The sequence below is a fragment of the Microcaecilia unicolor genome, chromosome 2 (assembly GCF_901765095.1).
Source record: "Microcaecilia unicolor chromosome 2, aMicUni1.1, whole genome shotgun sequence".
In the NCBI taxonomy this organism is placed as follows: Eukaryota; Metazoa; Chordata; class Amphibia; order Gymnophiona; family Siphonopidae; genus Microcaecilia; species Microcaecilia unicolor.
Window position 1 is genome coordinate 246,843,443 of NC_044032.1, and position 15,011 is coordinate 246,858,453.

General features: G+C 42.9%; 1 protein-coding gene across 1 annotated transcript in view; it reads left to right on the forward strand.

The window, feature by feature from the left end:
• The first annotated feature begins 2,363 nt into the window (after positions 1-2,363).
• LOC115463406 (annexin A1-like) overlaps positions 2,364-15,011 on the forward strand; it is a 71,898-nt gene continuing 59,250 nt past the window's right edge. The window contains exon 1 of the mRNA XM_030193870.1: positions 2,364-2,466. The gene's annotated coding sequence lies outside the window, so the exon portion shown is untranslated. The remainder of the gene's footprint in view (positions 2,467-15,011) is intronic.

The window sequence follows — 15,011 nt, forward strand, 5'->3', positions numbered from 1 at the left end:
ATGTATCCATATATTTATTCATGCCTTCAAAGAAATGCAGCAAATTGGTGAGGTGAGGCTTCCCTTGGCTGAATCCATGTTGACTCTGTCCCATTAAACCATGTTTGTCTGTTTGGTCCATAATTTTATTCTTTATAATATTTTTCACTATTTTGCCCATCACTGAAGTGAGGCTTACTGGTCTGTAATTTCCCAGATCACCCCTAGAACATCTTTTTAAAATTGGCATTGCATTGGCCATCCTCCAATCTTCAGGTACTATGGATGATTTTAATGACACTAATAGCAGATCAGCAATTACATGTTTGAGTTCTCCCACTTCTCTAGGATGCATGCCATCTGGTCCAGGTGATTTATCACTCTTTAATTTGTCGATTTGGCTCAGTATATCTTCCAGGTTCACCAAGATTTCTTTCAGTTCCTCCACATCATCACCCTTAAAAACCATTTCTGGTGCAGAAATGGTGCTCTCTTACATCTTTTTGCATGAACTGAACATGTGCAATGGCTTCACAGCAATGGTGAATGGAAGTATGCTGCCGAATGCTCCAAGGTTAAGACAGCTCAGGGATGCTCTGGAAAGTACTCTTTAGCTGGTGGGGCTTGGAGATCCCCACCAGCTACACTGACAATGAGCACTGCCATTGGGTGTGCCTGAACTAAAACTGGGTGGGCCCCTGCCCACTTGGGCCCATCCTTGGCTATGCCACTGACCCAGAATTTACTTGGGTACTGGCTGATATTCAGACTGGTGCCTGGGGAGCTCGGTGGAGAAAGGTAGGACAGCAAAAACACTGTCCTATATTTATCCACTTACCTATCCGGTTAGTGAACTCAATATTGCTGCCAGACGGGTAAATCCTGGCTGCACCCTGAATCTGCTCATCGACCACTCCAGCAGTTCAGCGGTGGTCCAAAGAGATATTCATTGGCAGTGCTCAGTTTAGTGATACTGAATATCCCCTCTCAGTTCACTCAGAGTTTTTAACCGGGCAGGAGCCTGTCCCGTTTTAATATCAGGCTCTTGTACCCTAATACATAGGATCCAACTTTTCAAAATGATTGGGGGTGCTGAAATTTATTTTTTTACAGGTGGTGCATTCCCCCTCCCCCTGTCCCCCTCCCTCATCCCCCCTCCACCTCCCTCCCAGTTCCAGTCCCTCCCTCCCATATCCAGGCCTCCTCCCTCTCTTTCTCCTTTCCCTCCTCCCTCCCTCCCTCCAAGTTCCAGGGTCCTCCCTCCCTCCCTCCGAGTTCCAGGATCCTCCCTCCCTCCCTCCCAGTTCCAGGGGCCCCCTTCCCTCCCTCCCTCCCTCCCTCCCTCCCAGTTCCAGGGTCGTCGTCCATACCTCCCAGTTCCAGGGTCGTCGTCCCTCCCTTTCTTCCTCCCTCCCTCCTCGCTTTGAGTTCCAGGCCCCCTCCCTCCAAATTTTAAAAGTAATCTTGGCTTACCTCGTCGGGGTTACGGCAGCAGCAGTGGTAAAAAGCGTGCAGGCTCGGCGCTTAGTTCAGTTTTCCCTTCTCTCTCTCAGCTCTGGTCCCGCCCTCATTTCCTGTTTCCGCAAGGGCGGGACCAGAGCTGAGAGAGAGAAGGGAAAACTGAACTAAGCGCCGAGCCTGCATGCTTTTTACCGCTGCTGCCGCCGTAACCACAACAAGGTAAGTCAAGATTACTTTTAAAATTTGGAGGGAGGGGGCCTGGAACTCAAAGGGAGGAGGGAGGGAGGGAACGAACTTCTGGTGGGTGAAATATTAGGGGTGCTCGAGTATTCACAGCACCCACAGAGTCAGCGCCTATGCCCTAATATTATTGGATTACTTCAATTCAGTCTTGGATTGTGATCCACTTAACACAGCCTACTGAAATAGTTATGGGTTGGGGTTCAGGTTTGCAGTTTGGGGGTAATCATGATTTTCTGACCCATATGTAAACTAAATACATTGGAACTTGTCAGGGTGTAACTTTAAACTTCTTTTTTTCCCAGTTCTAGTGCACTGAATTCCAAGGGTCACCCAAGGGCATCCTCCCATCAAGAAGCATCTGCTCTCCATGTTTTGAATAAACACCAGAAATATGTATACATGCAAAGATTCAGGAGTTAAGAGTATTCAGTTTGATTTTCTTGCTCACTTTACTCCTCACTATAAATCAGTTCTTGTGATTCTGTACTTTATCTTATTATTTTTTTTAAGAGGTGGTAAAAAAACAGAAGAAGCATTGGAAACAGATCAAAACCCAGCTACTAGTTAAGAGGCTCGTTCAGAACGAAGGCGTTTTCTAGGGCAAGCTGCAGATTCCAGTCCTCTGACAAAAAACAGCCAATGGCTGGGACTGCAGAGCCTTACTTCAGTTACTAGGTGTGGTTTCCGAAGCACTTTATAAAAAATCACAAGCCTAAGGCATAGCTCTCTCTGTTGACTCGGCAGCTTTCTGAGAAGTGTTTCCTGTGTAGTTTTAGAGCAGTGGTAAGCGTTATTTATTTATTTTTTATTAACTTTCTTTTTCTTGCACTGCAGCCTGCTTTTGTTACTTTTAAGATACTGTTGTTTCACTGCTTGCCTGGGATGGGATGTAATTCCCCGCATTGGTCTCCTTCCAAGGGCCGGAAGAAAAAAGGGTGGGACCTTTACATTATATCTTGCTAGAAAATCTCTGAAATAAGCTATTCAGATTAAAGTTTCACGAAATCTTAATTGAGGAAGAAGCTACAGTAGAACATGCTTCAAAAGAAAATTGATTTAAATCTTATCTTTAATTGTTTTTCTTTCTTTTTTTTTTTTTTTTAATATGTGTAACAGTGGAAAGAAATTGTTACAGCTAAAACTATGAGTCATAGGGCAGTATGCCACATCTCCATGTTTGGAAATTTTGGATAATTCCTGTTTTTAAAAACTGCAGATTTTTAGAGGGCTGTGCCATTTCATATTTGTCTGCTTTTCCTATGTTGGCTATGGAATCATGAATCTCGATGTGAGCAGGGCTTAGTTTTGCAGTTTTACACTCCATATTGCTTTCCAGTTCTTATAACAGAATGGCATAACCATAGGCTTGTTCAGTATGAACAAGTCTGGCAGGTTGTTGCACTTTGAAAGTACAAGTAAAGACAAGTCCTATTTGGGTGTTGTCAGGCAATGATCGTAGGTGTGGAAGGATTTTGGAAGACATTGCATTTTTATACACAACTGCCATTGAAGCTGCTAAATAGCGAAGATGATGCAGTTTCGATCAGAATTCTGGATTTTGTTTTCCAAAAAAGATCAGGAAGGGCCAGGGGTAAACAACTGAAAAACTGATTAATAAACCACAAGGAATGAAAACTAACAGCAACAGCTGTCAACTCTGGCTCACCCGTGTAACTAATCCATTCTCTTCATGCTCTTCTGATCGCACATTGTCTATACAGGTATTACTAAATCAAGTGTAAGGGGCCCGTTTACTAAACTGCGGTAGAAAGTGGCCTTAGTGTGCCCTCATGTGGGTTATTCCCATCCGCTGTGGCCATTTTTACCGCAGCCCCTATCGTCACTTCTTTCTAGGTAGTAAGAGCTCACATGCTAAGCACACGCTAATCAATTAGCATAGAACACGCCCACTCTACCCTAGACCCGCCCCCACTGCTAAAAAGTAAATTAAATTTTTTAGCTCATGGGTAGCCCGTGGTAATTTTGAAATTGGCGCATGACACTTGAGCACGCCCCGTGGTAAAGTGTTTTTTTTTTTTTTTTGGCTGCAGTAAGCATGCCTTATTGCTTACTACAGCTTGGTAAAAAGGGCCCCAAAAAGGCTTAAAAAATCCACACAGAAAACATTTGCATCTAAGCGTATTCTGTAAATGATACCTAGATTTAGGCACGGTATGTAGGATACACTTAGTTGATATCCCAGCGCCTAAAACTGTGTGCCTCCATTTACACCAACGAAAACATGGCGTAAATTCAGGCCCGTGGATTTAGGTGCAGAGGGCCATATTCTATAACTATGTGTGTAAATTTCAGAACACCCATGAAACACCTATTTCCATGCCCCTTTTTTCCTACGTGTATTAGAAGTTAGGCGCAGTGCATTACAGGATACGTTTAGTGAGTTTGCGTAAATTCTAATTATTGCCAATTAGTGTTTATTATTGCTTGTTAAGTGCTGTTATCAATGCTAATTAGCTTCTTTAAGACAAGTTATGCGCATTGTTATAGCATCCTCCTGGATTTCAGGGCGGATCTCTAGGCAAGCTATATAGAATCCGTGGGAAAGCGGCTAGAAACATTATGGAACGCTGCAATACGTTTTCTTACAAAAGTCTATAACTTTAACCATACAATAGCTTCCAGTTCAATTTAGAATTGAATTTAAGGTATTTATTTATTTATTTATCATCACATTTCTACACCGCATTTTCCCAAGAAAGCTCAGGTTCAATGTGGTTTACATAACAAATTAAGAAGAAGTATTAATACAAGAGTACAGCAATTTCTTTTCATATTAGCTGAACAGAAATCTTAAGAAGTGGGCTTTAAGTAAACTTTTAAATGACATTAGCATTAATAGCATTTGCTCTATGAAAACAAACCACCTTACCTAGCTACACTGTCAGCAACATGATCCCTACATTCCATCTGTACCCACTTCCTCTAGAGATAAATTAGATTCAACAGGAAGAAGTCAATTTTTCCAACAAGCTCCAGCACTCTAGAACAAGCTTCTCTTTTACCTGAGCAGAACAGTCCTATAAAAGATTGAGAGTGCTCCTAAAATCTCATCAGTTCATCTGCAGGTTTGGAGACCAGACCATAGCTTCAGGCTGCAACCAAGGAAAATATGTCTAGGCTGCTATTACCTTGTGAGACCCAATGTGGGATTGGGCATGGCCAGAGAAAATAATACAGCCAGACCATAGATAGAATGCCAGAAATAAGTATTTATTTACAAGAACAGAAATTCCCAGGCCTGTTTCTTCATAGAGCCTGGGGCATAGAAGGAGTAAGGTTACCATATGTCTGGTTTTACCCGGATATGTCCACTTTTTGAGGACACAGCCAGGCATCTGGGCAGGTTTTGCCAGCCTGCCCATTTGTCTGGATTTGTGGACAAACGGGCAGGCTGGTGGGCAGGCAGGTGTCCTATCTTCCCCACCCCTCCTTTACCTTAGTGTGGTGCCCTGTTGGTCTACAGACTGTCTTGCTCCCGGCGCTGCTTCAAAATGGCTGCCGAGATTCAAGCATTAGCCTCACAAGACTTCCACAGAAATCTTGCAAGGTTACTGCTTGAACTCTCGGCAGCCATTTTGAATCGGCACCGGGAGCAAGAGAGGACTACAGCCGCACAGAGAAGGAAAGAGGGGGTTCTTTCTTACCCTGAACTGGCCACTAGACAACCAGGGCACTACAATAAGGTACAGGAGGGGAGGGGTAGTGAATTGAGTCATGTGGGTGGAGGGAGGCTGGAAAATTGGAGAGGGGATATACATGGGGGGAGAGAGAGAAAATCTGGCCTTCTTTGGGGGGGATCAAATTGACAGGGGCTGGGGCGGGGTGTGATAGGGAGCGGAGTAACAGAGCTGCATGTGGTGTGGCAGGGGGCAGGGCGGGGTGTGACGGGGCAAGGCATGTGTCCTCTTTTTCCTAAGGGCAAGTATGGTACCCCTAAGAAGGGGGAAACCCCAGTGGTTAAGTACATAAGTATTGCCATACTGGGAAAGACCAAAGGTCCATCAAGCCCAGCATCCTGTTTCCAACAGTGGCCAATCCAGGTCACAAATACCTGGCAAGATCCCAAAAAAGTACAAAATGTTTTATACTGCTTATCTCAGAAATAGTGGATTTTCCCCAAGTCCATTTAATAATGGTCTATGGACTTTTCCTTTAGGAAGCCGTCCAAACCTTTTTTAAACTCCGCTAAGCTAACCGCCTTTACCACATTCTGTGGCAACGAATTCAGAGTTTAATTACACGTTGAGTGAAGAAACATTTTCTCTGATTTGTTTCAAATTTACTACATTGTAGCTTCATCGCATGCCCCCTAGTCCTAGTATTTTTGGAAAGCGTAAACAGACGCTTCACATCTACCCATTCCACTCCACTCATTATTTTATAGAACTCCATCATATCTCCCCTCAGCCACCTTTTCTCCAAACTGAAGAGCCCTAGCCACTTTAGCCTTTCCTTATAGGGAAGTCATCCCATCCCCTTTATCATTTTCGTCACCCTTCTCTACACCTTTTCTAATTCCACTATATCTTTTTTGAGATGCGGCGACCAGAATTGAACACAATATTTTATTTTCCTTACATTTGTACCCTGCGCTTTCCCACTCATAGCAAGTTCAATGCGGCTTACATATTATATACAGGTACTTATTTGTACCTGGGGCAATGGAGGGTTAAGTGACTTGCCCAGAGTCACAAGGAGCTGCCTGTGCCTGCAGTGGGAATCGAACCCAGTTCCCCAGGACCAAAGTCCACCACTCTAACCACTAGGCCAGGTGTGGTCACACCATGGAGCGATACAAAGGCATTATAACATCCTCATTTTTGTTTTCCATTCCTTTCCTAATAATACCTAACATTCTATTTGCTTTCTTAGCCACAGCAGCACACTGAGGAAAATGTTTCAACGTGACATCAACGACGACACCTAGATCCCTTTCTTGGTCTGTGACTCCTAACGTGGAACCTTTCATGACGTAGCTATAATTCGGGTTCCTCTTTCCCACATGCATCACTTTGCACTTGCTCACATTAAACGTCATCTGCCATTTAGACGCCCAGTCTCCCAGTCTCGTAAGGTCCTCTTGTAATTTTTCACAGTCCTCCTGACTTTGAATAACTTTGTGTCATCAGCAAATTTAATTACCTCACTAGGTACTCCCATCTCTAGGTCATTTATAAATATGTTAAAAAGCAACGGTCCCAGCACAGACCCCTGGGGAACCCCACTAACTAACCTTCTCCATTGAGAATACTGACCATTTAACCCTACTCTCTGTTTTCTATCTTTTAACCAGTTTTTAATCCACAATAGAACACTACCTCCTATCCCACGACTCTCCAATTTCCTCTGGAGTCTTTCATGAGGTACTTTGTCAAACACCTTCTGAAAATCCAGATACACAATATCAACTGGCTCACCTTTATCCACATGTTTGTTCACCCCTTCAAAGAAATGTAGTAGATTGGTGAGGCAAGATTTCCCTTCACTAAATCCATGTTGACTTTGTCTCATTAATACGTGCTTTTGAATATGCTCTGTAATGTTGTTCTTAATAATAGTCTGTACCATTTTGCCCGGCACCAACGTCAGACTCACCGGTCTATAATTTCCCTGATCTCCTCTGGAACCTTTTTAAAAAATTGGCGTTACATTGGCCACCCTCGAATCTTCCGTACCACGCTCAACGTTAAGGATAAATTACATATTACTAACAATAGCTCTCCAAGCTCATTTTTCAATTCTGTCAGTACTCTGGGATGAATACCATCCGGTCCAGGAGATTTGCTACCCTTCAGTTTGTAGAACTGCCCCATTACATCCTCCAGGTTTACAGAGAATTCATTAAGTTTCTCCAACTCGTCAGCTTCGAATACCATTTCTGGCATCGGTATCCCACCCGAATCGTCCTCGGTGAAGACAGAAGCAAAGAATTCATTTAATCTCTCTGCTACGGCTTTGACTTCCCTGATCGCCCCTTTTACACCTCGATCATCTAGTGGTCCAACTGATTCTTTTGCCGGCTTCCTGCTTTTAATATACCTAAAAAATCTTTTACTATGTGTTTTGGCCTCCAACGCAATCTTTTTTTCGAAGTCCCTCTTAGCCTTCCTTATCAGCCCTTTGCATTTGACTTGACATTCCTTATGCTGTTTCTTATTATTTTCAGTCGGTTCCTTCTTCCATTTTCCGAAGGATTTTCTTTTAGCTCTAATAGCTTCCTTCACCTCACTTTTTAACCACGCCGGCTGTTGTTTGGTCTTCCATCCTCCTTTTTTAATATGCGGAATATATTTGGTCTGGGCTTCCAGGATGGTGGTTTTGAACAGCATCCACGCCTGATGTAAATTTTTGACCCTTGCAGCTGCTCCTCTAAGTTTTTTTTTCACTGTTCTTCTCATTTTATTATAGTCTCCTTTTTTAAAGTTAAACACTAATGTATTTGATTTGCTATGTATACTTACTTCAAAGCTAACATCAAATCTGACCATATTATGATTACTGTTATCAAGCGGCCCCAGCACCATTACCTCCCGCACCAGATCATACACTCCACTAAGGACTAGGTCTAGAAGTTTTCCTTCTCTCGTCGGCTCCTGTACCAGCTGCTCCATAAAGCTGTCCTTGATTTCTTCAAGGAATTTTACCTCCCTAGCTTGCCCCGATGTTACATTTACCCAGTCAATATTGAGGTAATTGAAATCACCCATTATTATTGTTGTGTTGCCCACTTTTGTTTGCGTCCCTAATTTCCTTTAACATTTCTGCATCTGTCTGTTCATCCTGGCCAGGTGGATGGTAGTACACTCCTATCACTATCCTTTTCCCCTTTACACATGGAATTTCAATCCACAGTGATTCCAAGAAGTGTTTTGTTTCCTGCAGAATTTTCAGTCTATTTGATTCAAGGCTCTCAATAATATACAATGCTACCCCTCCACCAATTCGATCCACCCTATCACTACGATATAATTTGCACCCCGGTATGACGGTGTCCCACTGGTTATCTTCCTTCCACCAGGTCTCAGAGATGCCTATTATATCTAATTTTTCATTCAGTGCAATATATTCTAACTTTCCCATCTTATTTCTTAGGCTTTTGGCATTCACATATAGACATTTCAAACTATGTTTGTTGTTCCTATTTACATCATGCTTAGTACTTGACAGTATTAATTTGCAATCCTGCAGTGCCTGCTAGATTCTATCTGTTAATGCTGTGGTACAAAGTTTTTAAAACTAAGTGGAAAAGACTATGGAGATTAGTTGATAAATTTGCTTTTTATATTTTTATTTTGCCTATCATTAACCTACAATTCCTCCATTAAACACCAATCTTTAAGTTCCCAAAGCACAAAGCAAAATAGTGTTCACTTACCAGAGAAATGTTCTCTTCTCATTGTAACTTCTCAGAAAGGCAATAAGATGCCTCTAGCGGTAGTCTCAAACACAGTCTGCGGCTAGAGGGTTGCCACGCCCCAAACACAGCTTTTCAGTTCTGTTTCACTTGTCAGGTCTGACTCCGGCCAGACCTCCAGCAACCTTACAAAGTTCAGTTAGCTGCAAGGGCTTACCTCAGCCCAGTCTTCTGTCAAGTTGTATGTTGGGGCTTCTACTCTTTCTCCTCTAGGCTCTCTCTGCCTCTGGTCCTTCCCTTTAAACTTTCCGCTCTCAGCTCCGCCCCGTCCGGCTCACTTCCTCCCATGGCGAGACCTGTTCTCTTAAGGTGGCCCTGGTTAGTTTGGAAGGATCTTTCTTAAGGTTGCCCTGGCTATCAGAGGGATTTTCCCTGAGAAGGGCAATATTATGTAGACATAACATACCTGTTAATTTTAGCCATCTCCTTTTACACCTAGCTCGAATGAATGTACAATGCGAGAGTGTGAGAGAATGATAGGCCTCGCATATATATGTGTTTTTTGTTTCTTGCCTAGTTAATAGGCATGTTATAAATGATAGAAAACGTTTTGTATTTTTTAATGTATTTCTTATCAAACAGTGGAGTTCTTTTCTAGTTCTTTTTTATAAAATATGTATCATGCTGTGATCTGTGCTCAGATCTAGCAGTATAACAAATTGAAATAAACTATTGGGCAAGATCAGTGAAAGCCTAGGGCAGCAGCTTTTGGGGGCAGCAAGGAGCAGCTGCAGTCAAACAATAGAGCCTGACAGCCACATAAATTCAAAGAATCATCAATTTATACTTTAAAAGTAGATATTCAGGTGATGTCTTGCAAATAAAGAACATTTTTGTTGCATTCCCCACATAATGTTTAGGAAACTATGGAAGCATGATTAATCACCAGGGGCTGGCCCTGCCACTAGGTGGCGTAGGTGTCTGTCTCAGACAGCAAGACTTTGGATGATGGTAGCAGTGGTGTGATAGACTTCCCCCTGACACTGCGACCCTCCCCTTTCCTCCTTCTGTAGCAGCCCCGAGCTTAAAGAAGAATGAGTGCTGCTTAAACCCTGTTCAGTTCTGCCTTATTCCACCCTCACCCCCAAGGCAGACTTCCTGTCAGAGAGTGGCGGGTCATGGCAGTGCTTCAGCACAGACATGTATGCAGGGCCCATACAGTGCTCACTTCTTTAAGTGTGGGGCCATCGCAGAATGAGGTAGAAGGATAATTGCGGGATGTGGGATGGGGTTAGAGATGGGGAGATGAGATGTTGACCACCTGGGGGTCAGGGTTAAAAAAGATATTGGCCATCTTGGAGGGGGGGGGTGAGGGGAAATGCTGGCCACCTTGGAAATGGGAGTAGAGAAGGGAAGGGGAGATACTGGCTACTTAGGGGGCATAGGGAGGGGGAAAGGAGATGCTGGCCACCTTGGGGATAGCCACCATCATCCCTTCTCTTCTATATCTATCTTGGTAGGAGGTAATAGAAGGAGAAGGGGAGTTGCTGGCCAGTTTGGGGAAGTGGATAGAGTATGCCATCTTCAATGGTAGAGCCAAGGAAAGAGCATATATTTTTTGTTTGTTTTAGTTGTAATAAAAAAAAATTGAAATCACCTTTTGTGGGGGTGGGAGGGATCCAGGATGACCTCAGGTCAAGATGTATGGTCAGGCTGCTCCCTGTTTTGTTTGCAGTTGGGTTATCTCCTTTTATCTGTATATTTTTGCTCTTTTAAGTTTGTTTTGCAGTCTTTTCCTAAAGGCTATTATTTCTCAGCTTTCCATACCTTCAGGGAGCCTCTCAATAGCTGGGAGTGTCCTTGCAGGGAGTGCAGGAAAACCTGCTCCACTCAAAGGAAGTTTCACATAGCACAGAGTTCTGCTGTTCTCTACTAAGAACTTGCTGGCTGAAGGGTTTTTGTGAGGCCCAGGCATGGGTGCCAGTTGTTTTAGTCTTGTATTTATTGAGCTATTGAAGACCAATTAAAACAAATATAAAACAATCTAATAACAAGGGAAGATAAAAGCACAGACAGTATATAAAAAAGAAAGTGGTCCATAGAATGATCTTGTAAGAAAATTCATTTTCAGAATATTGCTCTAAAGGTTTTCAAATGTCCATAAATGTGCCAGAGCTATGAGATTTATTTGCCAGGTGGTTTTCTTATTTACTAGTAAAAAAGGCCAGTTATAACTGACTCAAGGAGTGACAGAAAATCAGCAGTGTTGAATAAAGATGAGTTTAATCTCCATAAGGGTTTGTGATTAGCCCCATCGTGCCAATGAAAAAGCAGAGATACTGCATCGTTATTTGATAACTAGCTTGGTTGAGTATCTCTGTAGAAAGTACTAAGAGTAGTAATTGTTGGGAAATAAGTACAATATTTCTTCGTGAAGAAGCTTGGTGTTACATGGGGAAGAAAGTACACTTCTTATGGGAAGGGTGCAACAGCCTCCATAGATCTACCAAGTCTTAGACATTATGCTAATGAAAAGGTGTGAGCTTTTACACAAGAGATGCTAGTGTTTGAGGATCTATCTAAAATTAGGTCCAGATATAAATTAGTCACCTCCAATAATCAAGGGAATATTTTAGGTCCCCAATTCTTCATTAGCTAAGGTGGTAAAGAAGGCAGGGCCACTAGCATTGAGGGCATACAAAATCATTTCATCTAGTCCATATATGCGCTTTGACCCAGTGACCTACATTGCCAGTACCTACACTAAGAATTACTATATTAAGACTCTTTTGTATCAATATAACTACCCCATTTTCTTGCTGTGAGCTGAGGGAAAAATACTTTGCTCTACCCATGCACTCTGGAGTTTTTGTACCTCCCTACTCCCTTGGTGGGTCTCTTGTAAAAGTGACTGTCCGAAGAATTTTAAGGCTTGCAAGGACCTTTTGGAGCTTGATGGGGTGATTTAAGCCTTACACGTTGAGTAACAACCTTCAAATCCCCCTTATTGCCCAAGGCAGTCCATATGAAACCTATACTTTTGTGGAAACATTGAACATGCTTTGTTCTCTCACATTTGCTCATACCTCACTATGGGCCCTGTTTACTAAGCCACCCTGTAGACGTGCTAACTTTTAGCATGCACTAACGATAGAGACACCCATGATATTCCTATAGGTGTCTCTAGCATTAGCGCACGCTAAAATGTTTGCACGCCTGCAGCGTGGCTTGATAACAAGGCCCTATACTTAGACCTGAGCAAAATTTGGATTATGTGGGATATAAGCATAAATAAATAAATAAATACTAACCCAAAAGCAAAAGAAACATAGTCACACCAACAAACTACTCTGGGGGCTCAGAGGTCCAGAGGAGCCAATGGAGAACATCTGCGGAAACTGCACCATCAACCAAGATGCACATTATTAATACCGATACACTCTTTCAAGGCATCAGTAAAGATGCTGCCATGTAAAGAACCCTAAAAGGGCTGAGATGAGAACTTCATGTCCAAATGTCGAATATCCAAAATCATGACACATGGCAGTCGCTGCAGAGATGTTGTCTACATATTGCTGCAAAGTGCTAGGGCAGTCAAGTTTTCAGTTATATTCTATCTTGTAATCCTCATCCTGGCCAGATACAGTAGACCAACATGCACTCCCAGTGACTTTAGCTTTGGTCTCATTAGAAAGAACTGTTTCTTCTGTTGTGCTGTAGACACCACTAGATCGGGAACTATTAGACTTGTTTTTGCTATCTACCACTAATGGGGCTTTCTCTCTCATTGTTATAAGAATTTGGAGTGAGTCGTGGAACTGAAGGACCTTAGCTACAATAGGGTATGGAGAATTTGTGCATTGGAGAGAGTGTGAGGAGGTGCAAAAAGCCCTTTTGATTTTAAGCTGTCTACGAAATGGAATATGTAGTCGTTCGTGTTAAAATTTTCTCCAAAAATGAAAACACGTCCAGGCCGTTCTTACCTCTGGTAGCCCCAAAATATGGATGTTGCGCCTATTTTGATTTCACCAAATATTCAAGATCAGAACTTACTATGTCCATTTTTTACAGTTTCCTCTCCAGATTTTCAAAATGGTGATCTGCCATGTCTAGTTTGCATTCAGAGTTAAATCACTGAAACTTCATTGATGCTAATTCCACTTTAATTTAGCTGGTAGCTTGAAGGTTGGACCATAAAAATTCTCTCAGTCATTGTAATTCTGCCACTATAGTAGAAATCTGGCATTGCATCACTTTTACTGGGCACCGTCTTTTCAGGAGTGAGTGGTTCCCTTTTCAGTTGGTAAGGTAAATGTTCTTCACTTCTGCCTAGTTAAACTACACTGAATGGGCTTGAAGGGTATATTCGGCAACAATGCTGCTGAATATCTTCCCTGATTGCTGTGGCACTGTCCTAGCTAGGGGCAGTCCGGGGCTGGAGTCTGAGTAGAATTGGATGTTATACATCCACTGACAATATTCAGTGCCTGCCTGAGCAAATAGGACCTCTTAAATAGCAATCCTAATTTGCTAGTTAAACTAGTAATCTCATAGCCTGACAGAAACCAGGCCCTTCCTTGTTTGTTGAATGCTGACTTGTAGTGATATTCCTGTGCATGCTGTGACTAAGGGTAGCCCAGCTGGAACCACACACTTTGTATTTGAACAGAGTTACAAGAGGATTCTGCTTATTCCTGAGTTAACTGGCCTGTGGTGGGAACAAGCCTGGGTGCATGTTTTATGAGCAACCTAATACAAGAGTTTTGTTTTATCTGGACATTGCTGTTTGGCTGTGTCTGTAGGGGGTCCATACCCTACACCTGCTCATGCTATCACACTGTATGACTCCTGGGTAATTGAGTAGAGAATTGCCAGTTGTTTCAGTATTTAAGAATTTGAGGGGTTTTATAGTTGCAAATTTATCATTTTCTGATCAGGTTAATGCAATGGCCCATCGAGGTTATATACGGTATTGTGGAAGCTATGAGTAGTAAGGGTATTTAGATTCTGACTCATTTTTGCGTGAGTTGCAAACATTACAGAATTCAGCAACTTTACTGCTGGGTCAGGTAAAAAGTTATGAATATCCTGCTTATTTTCGAAGGAGAAGGGCGGCCATCTTCCGACATAAGTTGGGAGATGGCCGGCCTTCTAAAGCCGGCCAAATCGGTATAATCGAAAGCTGATTTTGGCCGGCTTCAACTGCTTTCCATCGCAGGGCCAGCCAAAGTTCAAGGGGGTGTGTCGGCAGTGTACCGAAGGCGGGACAGGGGCATGGTTAAGAGTTGGCTGACCTCAGCCGATAATGGAAAAAAGAAGGCCGTCCCTGATGAGCATTTGGCCGGCTTTACGTGGTCCCTTTTTATTCACGACCAAGCTTTGAAAAGGTGCCCAAACTGAACAGATGCCCACTGTAGGGAACTGGGGATCACCCCCCTAAAAAAAATTGAAATACATTTTTTTTGCCAGCCTCTATGCCAGCCTCAAATGTCATACCCAGCTCCATCACAGCACTATGGAATGGAAACCAAACGAAGCAGATATATATGTGGGAAACAATATTTAATGGATACAAGTCAATAAAATTGGCAAGCCCGACACAGGCTGTGTTTCGCCCCACTGGGCTGCATCAGGGGTTACAAAGCAAACAATCATATAACAATTAAAACAAGTATAAAAGCAAATGAAAATAAAATAATAAAATAATAATTTTATTCCATTATCATAATTACATGGATGGGAGAGGAGGTCAGGGAAGAGAGATGGATGGATGGGGAGGGCAGGGGAGAGAGGAGAATCGTTGGACATGGATGAGAGAGGAGGGAATGGGAGAGAGGAGAATCGCTGGACAGGGGACAGAGGAGAATCACTGGACTTGGGAGGGGAGGGCAGGGGAGAGAGGAGACATGCTGGACATAGATGGATACAGGGGAGGGAAGAGAGGAAGGAGATG